Source organism: Rhinolophus hipposideros (genome assembly GCF_964194185.1).
Source record: "Rhinolophus hipposideros genome assembly, chromosome: 1".
Lineage (NCBI taxonomy): Eukaryota > Metazoa > Chordata > Mammalia > Chiroptera > Rhinolophidae > Rhinolophus > Rhinolophus hipposideros.
This window is the reverse complement of record NC_138047.1, coordinates 24,612,458-24,635,023: the sequence shown is the minus strand read 5'-3', so window position 1 is coordinate 24,635,023 and position 22,566 is coordinate 24,612,458. Positions and strand designations below refer to the sequence as shown.

The window sequence follows — 22,566 nt, the reverse complement described above, 5'->3', positions numbered from 1 at the left end:
TATAATATAACATAATATAATATCCTATGATGGACTTCAGGGTAAGCTTGTATTTGAAAGAAGGATTCCAATGCCTAAAAACAACCCTTGTGTCAGGTGACTTCTGTGGCCCCTTCATTATTCATTAAACAGTCCTGAACAGTGCCGGGGAAGACTGGCAGTGTTCACTTTGTTTACTTAGGAGCCTGAAAAAAATGCCAAGAATGCATAGTCAGAAAAATCACCCTTTGGCTCCTCGTTTGTCTGGAGAGAAAAACAAACTCACCTGGCAAATTGTGTAGACCTACTACAATGCCAGTGTGGTGAAACCCTCTCTACTGTCCAGGGGCATTTATTCTTTCAAGGCAATTTCCACCCTCACTGTCACTGGGACACATCTAGGTGAGGCGAGAGCTGTTTCTGAGGCAGCAGGCAGAGCCCTGGGAAGCATCTGAATGCCATGGGCCTTTGTCATTTGTGGATGTAATATTTACATGTCTTATTGTTTATGAGGAAACTTAATATCAGTCACAATGGTGATATGGAAAATGCCACAATGATATATAGTAAGTAGGTCCTAAAACTTGAGTCACATGAAAGGAGGGGTTGCATTATTGAAGGTTAAATGAAGTGATGAGGAGGGTATGTGTGGTGAGCCTGTGCAGCTGGCTGAGGGGAAGGTGACGGAGGTCTAGCCAGACAAAGCCCACCATGGCCCAGCTGTTATCTGGGACCTATAAGTATGTCACCTTCCTCCCCTGGCTTCTCCAGTGTGTAAGAGGAACTAGGTTGGGAATGAAGCTCATTGGCCAGTGAGACTGCATGTAAAAGGACACCATTAAAGAACTTGACTGTTAGAACTTAGGAAGGAAAAAGTCTGAATTTCAAACTGCAAGATCAATGTGTCGGAGCAAGTTGCTCGGCCAACTCGGCATCTCAGAGTGGTTTTGTGGTTCTTTACAGAACAAATGTTAAGTCTACCATCTGACCTGCACTGTTCTAGAAGTGTGGGTTACACCAATAAACCAAACAGACAAAATGTCCTGCCTTTGAGAGGCTTGGATTCTACTGCCATACATATGACACTTGTTCAGTAGTCCAATTCTCCTGAGGGGATGTGTTAGTTGAGTGTCTGGGGGTGGGGAATTATAACTTGGGCACTGGTGTCCGACACCTGGATTCAGAGTCTTCACTTCTCCGCTGGCCCATGACAGTGCTTGATGCAGAGTAAGTGCCCAGTGAGCTGGGCAGCCTCACTGCTGTCATTTCCCTGCCTGCATTCAGCAGCAGTTTGGCCGCTGGTGGCCCTCTGTTCGGTTGTCATGGGCACTGTGTTTGACACCTGCGGTGGGATGTGGTGCTGTCAGATGTTTGTTTCCTCTGCCTAGTGAACGTGTGAGCAGGTAGTGCTGTCAGGGGAAGGGAGTGGCCAGGTGCCCCCAGGTCAGAGGCCACGGTGCTGCATTCCCCTTCAAGTCAGCCCCCACTCAGAACACTTTGGCTTTTTGGACTTGGCAGGATGCCTGCTCTGGGTGAAAAGACTCATGCTCACTCTTTGTCAGGCTCTCTGCTGCCTGGCTGCTGTGACTGAAGTACAGTGCTGCCTTGGATTGGCTAGTGACCTGATGTCTATCACTTAACCTCTCTGATCTCAGGGTCCTCATCCAGATAATAATGCTCACTGCTGAGAGTGCTGTGAAGGTCAGGTGAGACAAGAAGGTGAAGGAAGGACTGTATCACTATAAACAGGGTGCTGGTTCCCTCATCAAGCCACACAACGCAGCTCTGTTCTTTCTAAATCTTTGCCCCTCCCAGTCTGTCTGATCTTGCCAACTCTCACTTCCTTCCATATTACCCTCTCATCTTCACTGCTGTGCGTGCGACCTTTCAGCATTTGGCCCTTTCTGTGATCATGAAGACATCCACATCTGTTGGACTGAAGGCTTCTCAAAGCAGGGCTAGCTTTATTCTTTTTTGCAGCCTCTCCTTCCTCTATCACAGAGCTCAGCAGGTAAGAAGTACTCGGCCCAGCCTCTGCCCACATGAATGAATGCACACATGAGTGAGGAGCCCCTCTCCTGAAGACCTGTTTATGTTATGTCACGTTAGAACATTGATTCTGAAACTGTGGTTCAGAGATCTAAATTTAGACTCTCCTTCTGCCATGAGCCATGGAATGGGCTTGAAATATATTCCTCAAGAACTTTCTTTCTTTCTTGGGCTCTCAGAGGCATGGCCAAGTAGCCAAGCTTTCAGCTCCAAGTCTTGGAGAAGCTTCTTGTTCAGCATAGGTTTCTTGTGCAACCTCCCAGGATTCCTGGAAAGTCTACTGCCCTGATGATCCCACAGGCTGCCCTGTAACTCTCCTCCCTACCCCCCACCCCAGTGTGTGCTTCTGACCCATTGTCCTACCCTCCCAGTCGCTCCCGGATGCTTTCCTAAGGAGTGCTAATGACATTCAAAGTGGCTCAAATGTGCTTCTTCTCTCTGCGAATTGAAAGCTACATGGGGTTCCACTGATAATACCTGGCAGGTGAGCTCTGTTACAAAAGCCCGATGGGGAGTTCAGGCTATCTTACAATAATGTATCCAGAGCTTCAACTTTCACTTGATTATAGAAAGTCCTTGACTTACCATGTTTCAACTTACCATCTTTTGACTTTACAATGGTGTGAAAGTGATACACATAATAAATTATATGAGGTACTCAGTGCTTTGTGTCAGACTATTTTGTCCCACTGTAGCTAATGTAAGTGTTCTGAGCACATTTAAGATAGGCTAGGCTAACCTATGATATTCGGTAAGGAAGGTGTAGTCAACGCATTTTCAAGTTGCAATATTTTCAACTTATGGGTTTATCAGGACATAATCTGATGTTTTTAAAAAGCATCTGTATTTCAGTGATACAATAAAGACATTAATACCACCTAATATAGGAAATAGCCTGCCTGAAGGATGAGGTTAATTATTGTAATCCTCTATTTCTCCATTTTTAGTGAGATTCCGGTTATAATCAATTATGTAACGAGAGTCACCAGAATAATATGGACAGGGAAAATAAAATGATCAATAAAGAAACAATAGGTGCTGATTAGAGCTAATGGGAAAATAGAGCATCACAAGTGTCCATGGGATTTAATGAGACTGAGTCTATGGGCCAGAGAGAAAATCCATCTCATCACACTGGCTTTCCATTGGCTACCATCTGTCGTTATTTTTAAAACTAGAAGATCTCAACTTTTCTTGTGTGGTGATCGATTAGAAGGACACATTTACATTATAGCATGCTCCGTCTGTGGTACTGATATTTGTGAGATCTAATAAACTCCTTTAATTTTCTAGGCCATTTTGAGTTAGAGTTTCTATTACTTCCAACCTAAAGCACCCTGATTAATACAAGCTATGTCCCATCTATCTTTCAAGAAGAGTTACAACTGTTAACATACCGACCTTAGCCTCCTCATTAGTAAAAGGGACTCTTAGAATAAGATCACTTTCCTCTCCAAATACTTTGAGATTTTATAATTCATCAAAGGGCTCAGTGGAAACCGGAGCTTCTACTGCCATCAGGCTGAGGACTATGTGCTTGAGAAGTTTTCAAGGTAGCAGCAAAAACAACTCAGATCACAGTTTCAAAACAGATTTGGGGGAGGGCAGGGCAGGGCAGAGCAGGACCATTTAAGGAAGTATCTGGACACTTGTAAAACTCTAGAACTCTACAACCTGTAGAATGTCTCCTATGCTTCCCGGCTCATATGAAGACTGACTTTCTGACCTTGGTCAAGTTTCTCTTCCTTTCAGTGTATGTGGAAAGAAAACACTCAGGCGACAGTAATATTAGATTGGTGCAAAAGTAATTGCGGTTTAACAGATTTTTTTTTTTTTTAAATTGCAAAAACCACAATTATTTTTGCACCAACCTAATATTATGACACATAGTTAAATGTTTAGAAATAGATTGAGCATCAGAGTTAGCTTTAAACAAACTCTAACATTGTCTTCTGTTTCTGGCCCTTCTTTTCTCCTGTTATTCCATTCCCCATCTTCCAACTCGGTAGTAGAGGTTCATGCCCTTTCAAAAACTTCTTTTAGGGAAGTGTTGAATATAGGCCACATACTCTTTAGTATAAATAATGTAGGATTCTAGAATCTCAGAGTTAGAAAAAACTTAAACTTTATCTACTCTGCAGTGGGTTGAATGGTGGCTCCACAAAATACATGTCCACTTGGAATTTTGAATGTGACTTTATATGAAAAAGGGTTTTTGCATATGTAATTAATTTAAGGATCTTGAAATGAGATCATCCTGGATTATCTGGATGGGCCCTAAATCCATGGACAAATGTCCTTATAAGAAGAGAACACACAGACAGACAATGGAAAAGAACAGAGGGAGGTCATATGATGATGGAGGCAGTGATTGGAGTTTTGCAGTGACAAGTCGAAGCACATGAAGGATTGCCTGTAATCACCAGGAACTAGGAAATGCATGGAGCTTATTCTCCCTCAGTGCTTCCAGAAGAAATCAAACTTGTTGATGCCTTGATTTCAGACTTATGTCCTCTAGCCAGAACTGTGAGAGAATAAATTTCTGTTGTATTAAGACATCCAGTTTGTGGAAATTTTTTATGACAGCCCCGGGAAACTAATATATATTCCATCCTCCAATTTATCCTTGAATTCTTTGCATAGAATCCCCTCCAGGCGATTGTCCAGTGTTTGAAGACATCCAGTCTAATCTAGTCAAATCTCTCTTCTACCAGGTAACCCTTGTTTTTACCAAACTAATCACTGACAACCTCATCAGAGGACTCCTATGTCACACTTTTCTAAAGATCAACATCATTGAGATATTTATATACAATCAAACATACTCATTCTGAATGTACAGTTCAATGATTTTTGAAAAATGTATACTCCCATATAACCACTACCATACTAAAATTGCAGAACATTTCCATCACCCCTCAAATTCCCACACATCCCTTTGCAGTCACTCCGCCCACTCCACCACCACCAATGTTGGCCTGAGGCAACCACTTCCGTCTTCTGTCATTCTAGATTAGTTTTGCCTTTCTGAGAATTTCACATAAATGAAATCATATGTCATATTTTAAATTCCCATAAAATGAATGGAAAAGCCAGAGAAACCCCATCAAATAGAATGGGAGTCACTGACATGAATCTGTTTGGTGAGCTTGCCCTGGCACAACCCGAACTGGAGCCAGCCATCTTGCCGAGCCAGCATGGCACACTTTTCATCATACGCTCTTGCACAGGCTGCCTTTCCCTGTGGCACTCTGTATTCGCTACCACTTCCCTTCCCTCACTCTTGGAGCCATATTTCCTTTCTTGGCCCACATTTGCCAACTGGGAAAGTAAACAACAAATGAAACCCCTGAAAAAGTATCTTTGCTGAAGAGTTTGCTAATCTTTGGGGAGAACCAGACAGGAAATGTGTCCACTCAGTTCTTACTGACATCTCAGATAATGTAAACTCCCCATTTCCTCTACAGTTGGCTCAGTAATTGGCTTCTCTGACACAATGAGGGAAGCTTCAGTTTCTCATTATTTAACAGTTGGACACCCCTTTGCTCTCCTGGCTCCTAGTGCTATCTTTCCCTCTCTTGTCAAGAGTTTTGTTTTCTTTCTTCATCTTGTTCACATCCAGACTGAAAAGAATGTGACAGAGAGCAATGTTCTAATCTTTTCATCATTTCCTCTTCTCCCTAAACCTGTCTAGTGCTTCACCCATGTGCAGAATATTTTTTATGACTGAGTAGACAGAAATGGGCTTCTGGAGTCCAGCTCTCCGTTGACATATTGCTGTTATTCTTCTGAGTGTTATAAAAGAACTTCCAGAAAAAAATGACTGGTGGTAACTGAATATGTCTGCAGAAAAGAGTATGACTTTGCAGTCCATATAAACCTGAGAACGTTACCCTCCTCTGTTTCTCCTGAGAACACCAGTGCAAACAGAATTGTCTATGCCTCCCACAATCTGTATGCTGGACCAGGGGTTCTCAAAATGTGGTCCTTGAACCAGTGCCATCAGTGTCACCTGATGTATTAGTTATCTGCTGCTGTGTAACAGGTTACCTCCCAACTTAATAGTTTTAAACACCAGTAAACATATAGTTTTTTTTTTTGAAGTTTCTGTAGGTCTGGAATTTAGGAGTGACTTAGCAGGGAGAGCTTGGCTTGGCTGCACTCTCTCATGTGACTGTAGTCAGGGTATCACCAGAGCTGCTGTCATCCGAAGGCTCGCCTTGGGCTGAAGCATCAGCTTCGAGGGGGCTCCCTCAGAGGGCTGTCAAATTTGTGCTGGATGTTGGCAGCAGGCCTCATTTGCACCCTAGGCTGCTGGAGTGTCCTCAAGATATGGGGCGTGGCCTTCCTCAGAATGCATGATATGAGAGAGAGAGAGAGCACAGCAGCTGTCATGGCTTTTAGAACCTTGTGTTGAAATCACATACCACGATGTTCATCAAAGAGAGTTAGAATGGAGTCACTAAATCTAGCCCATGCTCAAAGGGAGGGAAATGATTCCCCACCCACCTTTTGAAAGGAGGAGTGTTAAAGAATTTGTGGAAGTTTGTTAAAAATATTCTACCTGGCTGAGAAATGCAAATTCTTGGGCCACCCAGACCGACTGAATCAGAATCTCCGGGGTCCAAGTCCAGCAATCTGTCTTCACAAGCACTCTGGGTGATTCTATGCTGGCTAAATTTGGAGAACTACCAGATTAGAATAAAGAACACAGAGACAACCTCCACACACTTGTGGGTAACTGAGGTAAAGCCTTACTAACCAGCATTACCTTATAGAAACTGAGTTTTAATGAATTTAACAAAATGTACTGGCCTTAATTCAAGTTAATACACAAAAAAGACGTGCTAGGCAGAATAATGGCCCCCCCAAAGATGCTCACATTCTAGAAGACTCCGAATATGTCATATAACATGGCAAAAGAAACTTGACAGCTGTAATTAAATTAAGGTTCTTGAGGTGGGAAATTATCCAGATGGGCCCAAAGTAATCACAAGGATCCTTATCAGGTAGGGTCAGTCAGAGTCAGAGAGAATCAGAGATGGAAACATGACGATGAAAGCAAAGTAAGAGAGAGACTTGAAGGTTCTGCACTGCTGGCTTTGAAGATAGAGAAAGGAGGAATGAACCAAGGAATGTGGACAACTTCTAGAACATGAAAAAGTCAAGAAAACAGATTTTTTCCTTGAGTCTCCACAAGGAACACAAACCTGTGTTCTGAACCAATGGGGCTGTCAGTTATGCTAAGAAGTCCCATTTTGATTTTAGCCCAGGCTTACTCATCTTGGATTTCCAACCTCCAGAACTCTAAGAGAATTAATTTGTGTTGTTTAAAGCCACTATGTCTGTAGTATTTGTTACAGAAGCAATAGGCATCTAATACAAAAGGGTTCTTGTGTGAACCTTTCTTTTGGTGGAATAGAGAGGAAAGCAAGAAGAGGGGATGATCTGCTTCCTTACATGTTTCCCCAAGGAGGGTAGACATGCACATCATTGAACAGTCTTCACTTGTGTTTTTACCTACAGAATAGAAATTCTGGAGAACTGTGCTGTCCAGTATAGTAGCCACTATACTGTGGCTATGTAAGTTTACATTGAAATTAATTAAAATGACATACCTTTAAAAATTAAGTCCCCAGCCCCCGTAGCCACATTTCAAGGGCTCTACTATTTTGTATTTCTATTTTCAGAAACATTGTATTCTGTCCTACTTAAACACATGCGGACACACACACACGCACAGACACACACAAACATATACTTGTACTTTATAGAACACTTTACCTGTTGCAGTAAAGTTTTATAGTGTTTCTGGCCCCAAACAATAGTTTGTATGAAAAATGAGGGCTTTTGGAAGTTTCTTCAAACCATATAATTCTCAACTCCCAAGAGACTTCTTAGCATAACTGACAGCCCCATTGGTTCCGGAGAGGCTGGCTGGCCAAGTGGTGGGAGCCTCACGTTTGGTAGGTGAAGTTATTAAACTTTTTATATTAAATATTAAAAACATTGAATGGGCTGAGATCACACTTCTTGCCACTGACAATGATTTCATGGTAATTAGATACTATCTTGTATTATACATAAATTTCCCAGCTAGAGCAAACTTCCCCGGCAATGGAAAGCGTGCCTGTGATTCTGCCTTTCCTGGGCAGAATTAGCACTCACTAAGTGCTGCTGAGGCAATTGTCATCACTCTTCTATGGACATGAGCCCATCTCTGTAGAGTTTGCCTAGGCACACAGCCTCTCTAAGGCCTCAGTTTTTTCATCCCTGAAAATCCAGGGTTGTGGATTAGGGGAGCTCTGTCTCTTTTTAGCTCTCATGTTCTTTGGTTACTTGATGGATGAAAATAATTAGAATCAAATAATTTTTTAAGGTGAGAAGGGAATTCTGTCATGTATGACAGCAGTAACAGGAAAATTGGGCCATGTTGAACAGCAATCATTTCCATGTAAACTTCAAATGCCTCTGCAGCCATGTGTAAACAAAAACCATTCTCATTTTAAAATACCATTGAGCAAGTAGGACTAGAGGCGGATTTACCTGCAGTTTATGAAGCTAGCACTTAGGTGCCCCTTGTTGGAATGGACCCCCTCCAAGGCCCTGGGACGGGCCTCAGCTATCTCATTGCCTGTTGATGTCATGTAAATCTGGAAAAGTGCAGTATCTTAGCTGAAATCTGTTAAGACTGCCACCTCCTTCCATTCAAGCTCCCTTTCCTCTTGGGTGGGGTTTGGGTAACTCTGGACATTTTGTGGATGAAACAAAATAAAGGTGAGTTTAGATGCATTTACTTTGAATTTCGTAGGGTGTACTGACATGGATCACCCTGAGAACTCTAGGAAATCACTAAGAGTTTAGGGCTTTTCCCATTTCCACAAACACTCTGGTGGAGGAGTTAATGAGTCAAAACAATTGTTAAGAAGTAGGAGAACAGGAAAGAAGAGGAAAATAAAAAAGCCGGAATGAATAGTTTATCTTTGAATAATCAGTCCTGTTTTAATAACCAGCGGCACTTCAGAATTAGACATGTCAGGAACAAAGATTTGGGAATAAAGTTGGGTTCAAATCTCAGTTGTACCAACTGTGTAAGTTTGGATAAAATATATTTACTTGAATCCATTCCCTCACCTATTAATGGGGATAAGAACAGCTATCTCCCATGTTCCCGTGAACTTTAGATGCTATAACACACATATGCATATCACAGGCACTCCATAAATTGCAGCTTTTTTTAAAAAAATGGTGCGATGGAATGTTCTCTTATGGTGCACTGAATTTAAATATCAAAAATTCCAAGCAAGGGGAAAAAAATCTCCCTTTGAGACTGTTGAAGTTGGGTGGGGCCTTGAGATGTTTAAACGAGGAAATTGGGGCTTTGTAAAGCAGTGACATGCACAGGTTGTGCCCTTAGGGAGTGGAAAAACTGGTCTGAGAACCCAGCTGTCCTAAGCTGGAGAGCTGTCAGGACATGTGGGTGCCCTCACAGGGAAAATAAATCAAGGAGTAAGTGCAGTGTGCAGAAGGTCATGCATGAAGCACTCTCGGTACCGGCAAAGAGAGGCAGTTATCTTTGCTCAGTGTGTAGGCACTGTACATATGTTATCTCAGTAAAAACCTCACTACTGTTCGGTGAGGACATTGCAAAACAGCCTATTTTACAGATGAAAAAAAATAAGACCCAGAAAAATAAAGAATTTACTCAAGGTGACACAATAAGAGATGAGAGGACTTGAATTCGATCCTAGGTCTATGTGAGCCCAAAGACAAGCCCTTTCTCCCCGTTTCACATGGCCCTGTCTGCTAAGACTTGGGCCACACAGAGGCTCTCTCCACCTTTGGCCAAGTTGCAACTGCAAAGCCACTCACTGTGATTCTATCTTCTTCCTTCCAGCTGCAACCTTGGTGGTGCCACCAGGGCCACCATTCTTTGGTCACCAGAACACTACTAAAAGTGCTGGACGAAGTCATGATTTCCTTTCCGAAGTGCATCAAGTGTGTATCACAGTTTTCTCAGGCATATTTTTCATAAAGTCGAAGAATTAGTGGGAAAACTCAAGAATTTGTTCAGGTCATTGCCTGAGCAAACATACACTTGAACCCAGGGAAAATTTGCAAAATTCTTTCACTTAAAAAACCCTTTAGTTCAATGGCTCTCAACCTTGGCTCGCATTAGAACAACTTGAGAAGCCTTAAGGTTATTCCATGCCTAGGTTCCACCCAAGACTAATAAAATCGGAATCTCCAAGAGTGGGGTGAGCCTGGCATGGTAGTTTAAAAGCTAACAGAGGAGGCTAATGTATAACAGCTGAGGTGGAAGAGTGGATGGCTTTCCTCAACAATCCTTTCCAACGCTGAATTTCTGAGACTCTCAGAAAAAAATTGCCTCATTCCTAACCGAGGTACCTTCTTGGAAGGTAAGTTTCCCTGGCGAGTGTGGAGGTGTTGATTTATGTGTGTGTGTGTGCATATATATATATATAATATATATATATATATAACATATATATAATATATATATATACTGATAACAAAAGATGAATACAAGTCATGTGTACACATTTTTTGGTATCCCTGGTATATAAGTATACATATAAGTACATATATACCAGGGGTACCAAAAAATGTGTACACGTGACTTGTATTCATCTTTTGTTATCGGTATATATTGAGTATTACAATTTTAATACAGTTTTTTCCTTTCTTATAATATGTATACATTTTTTGGCACCCTCTGTATATTACATACATATATATAATATGTATGTTATATCTATGTATATATATATATAATATATATATTATTTATTTATATATTTAAGAGCACTTTGTTACTATGTTACCCAAAGCTTTAAAACTTCACATTTCTTTATCCAGCATTTCAATTTCTGGGATTTTATCCAGATAGGACTTAAGAGATGTCTGCAAAGAAGTTTATATGGAAGTTCATTAATGCACTATTGGAGACAGTCTAGATACCCAATACAGAAGGTGACTGAGAAAGCTAGAGTGTATCCATCTGACAGAACGCAACCATTACATTTCTATTTAAGTTCATGTTCATCAGCACAGGAAATACTGTAATGGGAAGAATATGATTCAATTTTTGGTTAAAAATACATGTATTTTTACATGCCTGGGGACAAATATTAAAAGAACTCACTTTCAGACAAATTATGTTATCAGTTTTTACCTTAGATATTTGACTTATGACTTTTTCCCCCAGCTTTATTGAGATATAATTGACATATAACATGACTGATTTTTTAAAATACTATTTTGGGTTTTCCAAATTTTCTGTTTTGAGTATTATTATTGTTTAATTATTGTTTAATAAGTTCTGTAAAAACTGTTAATTTAAAATGCAATCTAGAAGTGAGTGTACCTCCGTTCCTTACTTTCATTCATTATTTTTCACGGCAAGCATCACTGGTATTTACTAGAACAAGTGTCCAGCTGTCTTCAGAAAAGGACATTCTCCTTTTTTGTTGTTGTTAAACTCAGCTGCCTTCAGGACAGATTAGGACATTCTCTCTCTCTCTTTTAAATTAACCAAGTCCCCTTTGACTATTGTCAATAGCTAAGGTAAGGTGATTTTTTTGAGAGAGCATCAGCTAGACTGTCCAAGAGGAGGAGCTGCTGTAAGGAAAACCCTCCAGATGTCATTGGCTCTTGGTAAGCATCATGTATTTGTTAATGAATAAATGAAAAGTACATTTGTTAATATTCCTAGGATAAGAAAATATAGAGAAACTCATGTTTGTACCTTTAAGAAGAAAGAAAAATGATTGTTGTAAATAGCTGCACTATGCTTTTAACAACGCGTTCCACAGAGAAAGTGGCAGTGAAGTGAGAGTGTAGCAGAACATGTAGCTAGAGAAGGAGAGAGCTCGAAGGGTGAGCCAATGTCTCTACAGATTCCAGGAAGAAGACTGCTTCATGTCAATGCAAAGCATCCTGCTTGATTCCATGATGGCATTTAAGGAAAGGAAAACGTTTTAAAACCTTGAATGCTGGAATTAGAGCCTAAAGTTTTAACTGAGGTGTACAAGGAGCTGCTATAAGAAGTACTATGATGTCAAGTTCAGATGTGGCTGGGAAAGAAAGAAGAGGCAGGGGAAATGACAGTTCCGTAGAGTGTGTTCTCTGTACCCTCATTGCTAGAATTTAGTTCAAGCATCCCATTCACAGTTGCAGAAGCTGCTTCCTTGTCCTGTACTGACAAGGTTGCAGCTGGGTTTGGCCTGCAGGGAGTGTAGTGGGCATTGTTTGACAGCTGCTCAGCAGATGCTTGCATTGCAGGAGGCAAGAAGGATCGCTTTCCAATTGACTTGGGCAAAGGAATTTCTATTCTAGGAGAAGCAGAGGTCCCCAGTCCACAGGCACTTGCAGGGAGTGGGCTAGGCAGGGAAGGAGGAGGTCACCATCACTTGGGAATAGCTGATTGCCAGGGGGGACTCTGTCCATCTGAACTGAGCCATGGCACTTTCACTAAAGTCGATCTGCCCATAGGCTGATTAATGCTGATTTTCTCAGAGACATGCCCTATTCCTAAACTAGGACTTATTCTATCAAGCATTTCCTTGGCTGACAGCAAGGACCAGGAGCCACTTCACATGATTTCTTGCCATCACAGATGTCCTTCTCCGTACAACCTGGGTATGACTTTCCCAAGGGTCATTTTGTCACCACCGTTGACAAACAATATAGGCTCACCCTAGTTCCCTGCTGGCAAAGGAGTCAGATAAGAAGTGAGGGAGAACACAGGCTGTGGTTTCAGCCAGCCTTGGGTTTAAATCTCAGCCAGGGCAGGGACAGGATTTGACAGGGCTGGGATCAGGGTCAGGTGAGTAAAGCCAAGTCCTGTAAGTACAAGGACAGATCCTGTCTTTATTCAGAATTTGGTATTTTGTTCATTATGGATTTTTTCATCAATTTTGATTTTCTAAAATACTGCATTATCATATTCTTTGCCCTAATTGCTGAGTTTTGGGGCTCCCTTTTCCACTTTGCACCCAGCTTCAACTCCTCACTGCCTCCCTAGTCCTGACTTTGCCCAGCCTCCCAGACTCACCAGCTCTGGGAGGTTACTCATATCATTTTAAACCTTGCTTCCATCATCTGTAAAATGGAGTGATTGCTAGAGCCCATCTTGTAGCGTTTTGTTAAGTGACACAGTGCATGTAAGACTCCTAGCGTAGGTCTGGACTATAGGCAGTGCCTTTACCTTTGCTTGGTCATTCTGTGGCCTGGGCTGGCATGTGGCAGGCTGCAGGCTTAGGGACAGTGTGTGCCTCTGGAATGAGTCATTCGCTTGATGAGAGAACATGGGTCAGGGACCCAAAAAAGATGTTTTTACCAATAAGAACCACCGCCTTAAAGACAGAATATGGCCCATCAGCCATTTCTGGACATTGACTGACATTTCTCAGCCCATTCGTACCAGTGGCCCAGACTCCAACCCAGCTGGCCTTCTAGTTGTTAAAAAAATACTTTCAAGGTACATTTGATCATTTCAAAAAGAACTATGATTGGTACATAAAAACCATTATATTGGTCTCAGATAAATATATAATAGTAAAACTGGATAGATTTTATGTTTACCCGTAAAATTGAAATAATCTCTGAAAATTTTGGAAAATGTTTAGCCAAGATTCATTGTGGAATAGTGAAATTTGTGAAATGGTTCCACGTTTAAGGCTTTAGACATTGAAAACTTCTGTCCTATTTCTTAGGGCAAAATTCAGTTCTAAACAGAATGACAAAAGGGAAAGTGATTGATGAATTCTTGTTTTCAAATATCTTTTCTACTTGGGAGTCTGGAAATAGCTTGTGACAGGCAAAATAAAGGCCCCGAAAGATGTCTACACCCTAATCCCAAGAATTGGTGAATATGTTACCTTATATAGAAAAGGAACTTTGCAGATGTGATTAAGGATTTTAAACTGGGGAGATTATCCTGGATTATTTGGGTGGGCCCAAATTAATCAGGTGGGTCTTTAAAATCAGAGAGCCTTTTCCTGCAGTGGTTAAGGCATATGTGGTGGTGGAAGAAGGGTCAGAGAGGTGTAACTTTGCTGGCGTTGAAGATGGAGGAAGAGGCCACAAACCAAGGAATGTGAGCAGCCTCTAGAAAGTGGGAAAAACAAAGTAATAGACTTTCTCCTAGTGCCTCAAGAAAAGAATGAAGCTCTGCTGACACCTTAATTTTAACTCAGTGAGTCCTGTGTGGAGCTTCTAACTCACCAAACTGCAAACTAATACACAGTTGAAATTACATAACTTTTAACTCATCACTTCTAGTACATGTTATGGATTTACAGTCATGTACCACTTAATGTTGGGGATGTGTTCTGAGAAATGCGTTGTTCGGTGACTTCGCCGTCGTGCAAACATCACAGAGTGCACTAATACACACCTAGATGGTACAGCTTACTACACACCTAGACTGTATGGTACAGCCTGCTGCTCCTAGGTTACAAGCCTGTACAGCATGTACTGTACTGAATACTGTAGGCAATTTCAACAAGTGTAAGTATTTGTGTATCTAGACATATCTAAACATAGAAAAAGTACAGTGAAAGTATGGCATAAAAGATAAAAAATGGTACACCTGTACAAGACACCACGAATGGAGCTTTCAGGACCGGAAGTTACTCTGGGTGAGTCAGTGAGTGAGCGTGAAGGCCTCAGACATGACTGTACGCTATTGTAACCTTCATAAACACTCTATACCTAGGCTACACTAACTTCACAAAACAACAGTTATAAAATCAACGACATGTCTCTGGGTGGTGAACACACAATGGGATTTATAGATGATGTAATACAGAATTGTACATCTGAAATCTATGTAAATTTACTAACAATTGTCACCCCAATAAATTTAATTAAATAAAAAAAATCAATGACATGGGAAAAGGATGCAATCCAGAGATGTGGGAAACATGAGATCTATGAGGCAGCATAGCACGCCATACAGTTTTACAGCAAACTTTTTAATAAGTAGAAAGAGTCCCCTCTAAAACAAAGATAACAGTGAAGTACAATGATCTTTTTTCCTCATTTATCTCAGGATGGCGTGGCCTTTAGATTGCTCAGGGGCCTCTAGATGTGAAAAATGAATATGGAATTATTCTCCAGGAAGCTCCTCCTTCCAAACCCAACAGGGGAGGAATAGTGCAGCACACCAGAACGCCCCAGCAAGGTTAGAGGCCGTAAGTATGGGAACTGGGCCATGCAGAGAAAGATATAAATCCTTGTAATCATTTTCAGTGAAACGCAAACATTGAGTTAGCATGAGGGCTATGGTTTCTGGGTAGTTGGTTCTAACTTTAGCAATCAGGATTTAGAGGGGAAAGTCTCCAGTTTTAATGGCCTCCAGATGTTCTTCTGGTCCCAGCCGAAAATTTTTCATCATTAATGATTAATTGTTTTGTCAGCAGCAGAGTTTTGTTGTAATATCCTCAAATTGGTGGTAGTGGCCGGTAGCCATCAAACAAACCCCAAATGAGAGTTTAATCTTAGAGTCACTTTAAGTGTCCCATCATATGACATTTAATTAATAATTGCTTAACAGTATAACCATCATAATTTTCTGTTTGTATGGCAATGGCCTACCTGACTATCTGATAACAATCAGTCACTGAACTCATATATAGCTGTGATGCCCTATTTTCACAATGGCGGCATCCGGGCCAATGTCTAGAAGAAGGAAACAGGATGTCAGATGGCAGTCATCTTGGGTGAATCAGAGACAAAGGGTTTATTGCAAATCACAACTAACTACTTCATCATGGAATTTACACTAAACACTTCATTCACATCAAGTGGGGAACATTTAAACAGCAACTACTTCTGAGACGCACGCTCTGGGAAATTCAGATAAAAAAGAAAACAACTTTTGTTTTCTAGAACAATAATGCTACGGCCACCTACACTTAATAAACGGTGACTATACAGGATGTGCTCTGAGATGTGGTTTTAATTACATAACAGTCTAAAAATACGTAAATTACTTATATTCATGCTTCAATTGCCTCTGTTTGAAGAATGAGCACCCAGTTTACCTTTCTAGAAGTCTCTTTTGAGAATTGCCATCTACATGCCATCTTGAATTCACAAGGAAAGGAAGGCAAACTGTACTTGGTGGTTGCGTTAGTTATCAGATGTGGGTTGTGTCACAGCAGGATGGGGGAATCAGTTATGTTGGAAAGGTGCTTGAAAACCTATCCTGACTTACCTATTTAGAATGGGCTTGATTTACAACTTGCTAATAAGTCCAAGTTGCCCTGAAGCTTCTATCAAGTGCTTTTATCTATGCTTATATTCATGACTGTGACTAACTAATTTATGAGGCTGATTCACCAGGGCCCATAGGTTCATGGGTAATTAGGGGCCTGTATTATAGGCCGCCACATCACTTCATTAGGGAATGAAGACTTTGTGGCAACTGGTAAATAATAGAATCTCTTTGTATTTTTAAATAAAATGACAATAAATCGTCTGACTGTACCAAGTCTTTAATCACCTCCTGCCTACCAAACCACCCACCTAGCAGAGTTCTTTAGTTTTACTGTTTACAAACAGGAAAGTCCCTTTGCTAGAATGTTAGAACAAAGGAAAGATATGACTACAGAGTAAATGCAAGAGGTCTCTCATGGCGAAGACCTCTTGCCTTCCATCTTCCTTCTCTTTCAGAGCTAACAGACGCGGCACCCACAGAAGCTCTGACTAGAAGGGAGACACAGCAGCAGTAGGCCCAGCCCCACTGGGAGGGACTGGCAGGACCACAGCTACAATTGACAAGATTTTAAGAATATATGTTTTGATTTTCACAAATTCTCTCATCTGCCAGTAAGTACTTTTAGAAAACGAAATCTCAGACTCATTCTCTTAGGACATTTTTCAGCAGGTGTTCACTATATAGTCTTCTTAGACTACCCCTGGTCCTCCTTGAAATCCAAGACTCATTTCCTTCTGTAATCCTACAGCTACAATCTCACAGAGGGCTCTATAATAACCAAGGCAATGAGAATTAGGCCTGGTACTCTGAGGAATCCAACCCTCTGAATTAAGGAAAAGCGTCCCTTTGCTAACTGATGTCCTGGTTTTTCTTCCTTAAAATCAGCATGAAATAGTTTGCCAGTTTCCAATGGTGCGATATGATGTGACATGATGTGACATAAAGGGTAATAGGAAAGAAGTTCTGTTCTAATATTAAGTATCTCTTTGTCCCCTAATCATATTGTTTAAAATAATAGTAATAATAACAATTATAATAACAATAATGAAGAGAGTTAGCATTTGTTATACCTGCGTTATGTGTCAGACACTCTGGTAAGCATATTATCTTCATTATATCCTCTATTTTTCAGAACAACCCAAAAGCAAGGCTCCATTAGCATATTCATTCCTATTTTACAGATGGGCCTGGAATGACTAAGATAGTACACTCTTTTCTCTTGCTATTAAAATGTATTCATCCGTTCTTTCAAAAGAGATTTATTGACCACCTACTATGTCCTAGGCCCTGTGTTAGTCTCTAAATACTTTCAGGAAAGATATGATGAAATCAACAAACCATTTTGATCTAAGAGAAGAAAAAAGATTGTGTAAGAGAGGTGGGCTTCTGAGAAAATGAAGGAATGCTAACATCAAAGTTTGCCGGCTTCCTACTTCTGCCCAGAGGGACAGTAACAAAAGCCTCATCTCTCAGGTGGAAGTCTATCATACTCACCTTTTCAGCTGGGTGGAGGGAATGACATCTGAGGAATGTGAAATGTTCTTACTCCAGGCTTTCTGCAGAGACTGAAGGGGAGCTGGGGTCTGAGAAACGATGGGGGAATTTCCAGGTCTGAGAAAACTCACTAACGAACTTAGAATCCTGGTATCTCCATTTGAAAAGACTGAGGAGGTCTTTGAGTTCAGCCCTTAAACCACCTTTCTGTTCAGTGCAAGATCCCCTCTTAATAAGTGGTCAGAGCATCTCCACTTGCATACTTTTAGTGTTGGGAAACTCTGTACCTCATAAAGCCGCCTATTCTGGGTGCTCAAGGCTGTTTTTCATAATACTGAGTCAGAAATCTGCTTCCACATAACTTCCGCTCATTAGTCCCAGCTCTGTTCCTGATGTTATGACAGATAAATCTAATTCCCATTTCATGGGAATGCCCTGAAGTGCCTAGCGTCAGTGATCTTGTCCCCACTAAGACTTTCTTTCCTTGCTCCTTCATTCTTCTCTCATGTGTTATGATTCCTAAACCCTTCACTCTCTAAGCTGGAGAAAGAGAAACTAGCAATTAATAAGCTGGACCAATTCAAGGCTCCCTGGGAAGAGCTATTCATAAACACACACTCAAGTGACAAGAAACTGTGAGGGAGAAGCTGGGGCATCTCCTTTGGTCATTAGGATGTGGACAAAGAGTCTATAGAGTTGAAGAGATCTCTGAGACCAGAGTATTTGAACTCCTAACTAGTGCTTAAGACACTCAAAATCATCTTTAGAAGGCCAGGCTGCAGGGTCTGGTACAGGACCAGGGAAGCAAATTGAATGGCTCTAAGAGCATACTTGCTCCTGGCAGATTAGGCAGCCATCTCTGGGGGAAATTTTATTTATAGGGAGGAAGGAGATGGGTGGAGTTGATGTTTATGGATTCTTTAACATTCTACATTCTATTGGAAATAACAACTACGCAAAATCCTAGTTCTTCTACCCTCATTAATTCTTTTTGTTAAATCTTTTGTAAAGAAGTGAAATTGAGAAAAGGCTACCAATGGTGCCCTAACAACACCCACTTCCCCTCATAATACTGTGATGCCCAACCTACTCCTGATTACTCTGTGAATAAGGGCTTGGTTTTTTTATGGCAGGTTTTAGTGATAAAACCCCCAAAGCCTAAGTGTAGGGCATTTAGGCTCTATCCGTACCAGAAAGAGAAACTCATTTTTAGTATAACTTTTACATCATGGTAAATTATTTTGTTGTTTGCCTCATTGGTATTTTCAGAGTTATTTGTTAAGTACATGAAGATCATTTATAACCCAACTTGCAGGTTCAAAGCCATGTGACTATAATGACGCAAAGGTGACTTAGTCATGCTTTGTTCTGTTTAATAGAATAAATCTTCTTACTTGATACTTGACTGTGTTCATTGCTACAACTTTGTTACTAGTTTTGATGATCATGCATTCTTTACAATACTTAGAAAGGATGGCGGACAGCTTTAGCTCCATTTTGCAGGTCAGGTAGCAAAATGAGCTTGAGAAACTGAAGCTGAGAAGGCTATAGTGGCTTGCACAAGTTTTTGTGGCTCTGAGTAATAGAACCCAGATAATACATCAGTTTTATGCCCAGTGCTGTTCACTACGCAGAATTTTTCAGAACATGAGCTAACTAAAGTGGAGGTATAAGAATTCAATTCACGTGGGCACATTTGAATTCCAGACCACTGGAAAATATTAATGACGTTAATTCTAGCCACCCATTGAACAATTAAAAAGAAAAAAACTTAATTATCACCTCCTAAACAAAGTCAGAAAAAGGCAAATCTATACATCTTTGAAAATCTCACCAAGGGTAAGTTTTTAAAGGATAATGGTGTCCTGTGGCATGTGAGCTATTCTGCAGGAGAGTAAGCACTCAACCATACTTGATTTTCTAGATCCATAGAATTTTCTTTTCCCCTTATCTAAGTAATCTTAAGGAGTCTGATCAAAGTAAGGCACACAAAATGCTTTTATTAAAGAAATGTTTGGTTGTCAAGAGATTGATATCACAAAGATTGAAAACAGGCCTATTGTTGAGGTTTGGTGACTGGTAGGCCAAAGCCAGAGTTCTGGCCAACCTCAAACTGGTCTCTTAATTAAAGAGTAAAATTGAAGGAGGTGCATATAATTCTTTGGAGGTTTAAGATAAACTCTTGTTGACTGGCTGTAATAATCTATTTCTTTGGGGTGTAACTAGGAATATTCTTTTCACTTTTAATGTAAGATATGTGTTAGTCTTGGCTCTAAAGGAGCAATTTATATCCAAGATTCTCAAGAAACTCCCTTGAGATTAATTCATTTTGGAGAAACATAAAGTCTTTGCTTCCATTCCACAGAGACTTAAATGATTCCTGGCGGGGGATGTTCCTTTTCCAAGGAAGGTGTAATACACAGAGGCCAAGTTCTTCCTCAGCTCAGAGTCTGTTGTCCTCCTAATGGACAATCCTCCACTTCATTTTGAAACAGAAGAATATGGGAGCTACAATTGGTGTTAAGAGCATGAATTGTAAATAGTGATGCAATGTATACCTGATAGAGCTGTCTGAGCTGGGCCCAGTGCCTTTATCTGACCATCCACCACCCACTCATCTGTCTATCATCCATCCATCCACCATCCATCCATCCATCCATCCACTATTCATCCACTGTTCATCCATCCATTATTCATTCAACATTGAATAATGGTAAGTTCATACATTCTGAAGCCAGTCTGGGTTGAATTCCAGTCTTTCATTTAGCAGCTGTTAAATTATTTAAATTCTCTGAGTCCTAGTTTTCTCATCTGTAAAATGGAGAGCGTGACCCTCACAAGATTATTGTGAAGATCACACAAGCTAATATAAACAAAGTGCTTGGAACAATGCCTGGCACATAACTTACAGTATTCAAATCGTTCCTATTATATGATTGTTTTTATTTACTGATAAAACAACTCAAGCACTGAAAAGATGAGTGACCCACCTGTAAGTACAGGATAAATAAATTAGGAGTTAGAGAACCTACTTCTTGGATTATTTGTCTCTCTTTTCCAGAAAGAGGAGGATGAGAGCCAGGGAAGAGAGAGGGAATGGGAGATAATTTTCTGAGAACTAAATTATTTCGGCTTAAGCATGAGAAACTGAATTCTAGTCGTGGTTTTATTTCGTTTCTTATTTTTATTGTTATGATTATTGTTTTGTTTTCTTTTAATTGAAAATCATTTTTAAAGTCTTCAGGAGAAAGCCAAGAAGATTCATGTAGTTATTTATCTATTGGTCTGGTCAACTAGACCATAAATCCTGTTTTATCCTAACACTCCAGGGCCATAACCCAGCACCCTGGATCTTTGGGGTCCCTGAGAAGCAGGAATAGAAGAGAATTTCACAAGGACACAGCCCCGACACTATCACAGTCTGGTTTCAGAGCAGGGAAAACCCACTGAGGAAATTTCTCAGAACAGGATCCAGGGGAGGCTGTTCGGTCATTATTCAGGTGGCCAGGAGACAAGTATTAGGCACCCACAGAAGAGAACACTGCCTCTGCATCTCCAGGGCCCTAGGGCGAGGACACAGAGCTCACCCCTGAATGGAGAGTAGAATCAAAAATAGATTAATAAAGGAGGAGTGCACCCCAAAAAAGTGCCTGAGGGAAGATGAACAAAAGGAGCTGGAAGAGGCTGAGGAACGTTGCCCTGAGTCACCCCAATTCAACTTGATCTCAGAATTTATTGAGCACGTAGAATGGACAAGACAGGAGGCTGGGTATATTGTGGGGCCTTGACCTGTCCATTACAAGAGAAAAGACACTTCTGGAAGAGAATTTAGGCCCTACGCGGGCCACCTTTCTGGTGGAGTTTTGGCTGCTCTACTTCCTGTCGGCTCCTCAGTTCTCAGAAGGCGTTAACCCCAAATTAGATCATCTGATTTTTAAAGTTTTGCATTTAACCAGCAACACAGATGAGCTATGATCCAAGACCGAGGCAGGAAGTATCATTCTCAAACAGGGTGACCAACTGTCCCAGTTTGCCTGAGACTGTCTTTGTTTTATCACTGAAAGCCCTCAGTCCTGGGCAAATAGGACAGTTGGCCATGCTAACCTGAGCCTACTGTTGGTAAATACTTGACAGGAACAATATGGGAAGGACTGCCTGAATAATATGTAGTTTGTTCACTTCTCTGAAAACTAATGAACTTTATTTTGGCTTATTTAGCTTGTTTATTATTTATCGAAACAACAGAAAGATGTGTGTGGATTGCACAGTACTTGCCTCAATGGAGTTACTTTTACTGAGATTCCTTTTGTCAGGATGCTCTGGGTCCGAAGCCAGGGTATTGTAAGAAGTAGCCTTGGGCAGCTCACTGTATTATTTCCTACACAGATATCACTGAGGCTTAATTCAGTATATTACACAGTGTCTGCCTCCTGAGGACCCATGGGTGGAATTTCAGTATTGGGGAGACTCCCATTTCCTGGCTGCTGGGAAGGTGCGTCCTCTTTGTGGCTGTCCTGAAGCATGTTGGCATTCCTTGGCACATGCGGTGAATACGTCTCAGTTCATCTCATTTTCTTTTTGCTCCAGTCTCACACTTTATTTTTGTCTAGCATGTATTTTCTGTAAGTTATTTAGATATATAAATAGAATGAAATTAAGCAATGTTTCTGGCCAGAAGATACCTGAGCCATTTGACTTCATGGAAGTATAATGCATTAGCTTGTTTGCCTGTGGTAAACTCCGTGAGATTCCCTCTCGTGGTAGTAAACAGTAGAAGGCTCCTGCAGTCCTTCTGT

The 22,566-nt window shown here is 40.9% G+C and overlaps 1 long non-coding RNA gene across 1 annotated transcript; it reads left to right on the top strand.

Annotated features, from left to right (window-relative positions):
• Positions 1–10,205: 10,205 nt before the first annotated feature.
• LOC308502604 lies at positions 10,206–21,982 on the top strand. Its single transcript, XR_013994049.1, has 4 exons — positions 10,206–10,448; positions 15,107–15,248; positions 16,732–16,887; positions 20,136–21,982. It is a non-coding gene; the product is annotated as an uncharacterized lncRNA (long non-coding RNA).
• The last annotated feature ends 584 nt before the right edge of the window (positions 21,983–22,566 follow it).